General features: G+C 44.9%; 1 pseudogene; it reads left to right on the top strand.

Annotated features, from left to right (window-relative positions):
• The window catches only part of LOC118332422, a 2,749-nt pseudogene that overhangs the window by 208 nt on the left and 564 nt on the right, over positions 1-1,977 (top strand).

Below are 1,977 nucleotides of genomic sequence, written 5' to 3'. Positions count from 1 at the left end.
GAGGCCTGTCTTAGAGAGATAACACCATAGGTTTTAAGCAGTTTTAGTGGAGTGAGCTGAAGAAAGACAGTAACCTCCAAAAGCTGCCTCCAGCTGATCACTTGCTTTGCCGGACCAAGGAGATGTGGCCTAGTGAATTTCTAGCTCTTGGGAGAAAGATTGAATATTGCTCTCTCAAGTCTGTCTGCAGTGTCTGGTCTTCGTACGTGTGATGCAACACCTTTTGTTTTCTCAAGTTTCCATCAAACGTATGAAATCCGCTGCTTGAAAAACACTAAGCTGTGTCCGACCCTCCGAGAACTTCAGGAGAACTATGTTTTTGATGCTACTCGTCATCAATGGAGGTAATGAAGATTTCTGTCGCTTGGAACTGTTTGATCGAGCAGTTTTGGTATCTGTTATCTTCCTTTGTCGTCTTCAGGTGGTTAGGTTGAACAGTGTTAAATTGGTTTCTTTTGCCTACTGAAACATGTGCTCAGCTGCAGCAGTAATTGACTGACCGTGAAGTCAGAGAACTTGGGAATGATGTGCTGGCAAAATTAATTCTCAGCGAGAGATCAAGTAAGCAGAGAGAAATTGTATATGTTGAAGGTTGTGTTCAGGAAGATGTGGTATTGGCTTATCATAGGTTCACTTGGCGGTGTCTTTGATAATGATGCAGTGTGGGGAACAGTGTAGAAGATCTTTTACGAGATCTATTGGATAAGCAGGTTCAGATCGAGTATGTCGTCAGTGGATTAGATCGGGTGATGAGCTTCTACGTCATACTTTCTGGATGCTGAGCGTCCAGAGAAGGTTTTATGTATTGCAGGAGATCGCTTAGAGCTGGAGGAGAAGAGAAAGATGAGCTGGAGCAACTTTCCACACCAGAGGACCACACCTTTTTGTGGCTGGTTTTGTTCTCGTACAGTTACACTGTCGATTGTCTTCGTTTTAGCGAACTGAGCTATGACGGTTACCATTTTTGCTGTTTTGCAGCATTCATGTGGGGGTTGCTTCTTTTGTTTGGGCAGACCTTCATACCGATGTGTAAGGGCCTGTTCCTTTGAGATTTGAAGATACACACTATGGTAGCAGATTATATAGGGGTGATGAGATACTTTGTCGAAAGAATCGGACTCCAAGGCTGCTCTGCTGAAATCAACTGCTATGCTGGACTTGAAGATGTGCTGTGATGTCTGCACTGGGAAGAAAACTGAAAGCCTCAAGTCCTGTCTGGTCCTGGTCCTGGTTTCTTACTGCGAGCTCCACCTCCAGCCTCACTATGTAGTGGTTCCATTAAAGAAACACAAGCTGGTGGACCCCTCCAAGAAGCTCCAGGAGAACATCTGCTCTCGTCATGATGAGGTGATGAAGATGTTCTGCCGTACTGATCAGCAGTGTATCTGTTATATCTGCTCCATAGATCAACATAAAGGCCATGACACTGTCATAGCAGAAGCAGAAATGACAAAAAGGAAGGGAGAGATTGGGTCAGGTCGGCAAAACATCCAGCAGAGAATCCAGGACAGAGAGAAAGATGTGAAGGAGCTTCAACAGGAGGTGGAGGCTATCAATCGCTCTGCTGATAAAGCAGTGGAGGACAGTCAACATTTGCACACTGAGCTGGTTCATCTCATTGAGAGAAGTTCTGATGTGAAGCAGAAGATCAGATCCCAGCAGGAGATTGAAGTGTATCGTACCCAAGAGCTTCAGAAGAAGCTGGAGCAGGAGATCACTGAGCTGAAGAGGAAAGATGCTGATCTTGAGGAGCTCTCACACACAGAGGATCAAACCCAGTTTCTGCGCAAGGGCTACTCACTGCCACGCCTCAGTAAATCTACCATCATACCCAGCATCAATATCCGTCCTCTGAGGTACTTTGAGGATGTGACAGCGGCTGTGTCAGAAGCTAGAGCTAAATTACTGGAAATTTACAATAAGAAATTTAAAAATATCGCAATGAGAGTTACTGAAGTGGATGTTTTACTTCCACAA

Source organism: Morone saxatilis, unplaced genomic scaffold (genome assembly GCF_004916995.1).
Source record: "Morone saxatilis isolate NCDOM2014 unplaced genomic scaffold, NCSU_SB_2.0 Contig21, whole genome shotgun sequence".
NCBI lineage: Eukaryota > Metazoa > Chordata > Actinopteri > Moronidae > Morone > Morone saxatilis.
Note: the sequence above shows the minus strand (reverse complement) of the source record. Positions and strands in the feature narration are given on the sequence as shown.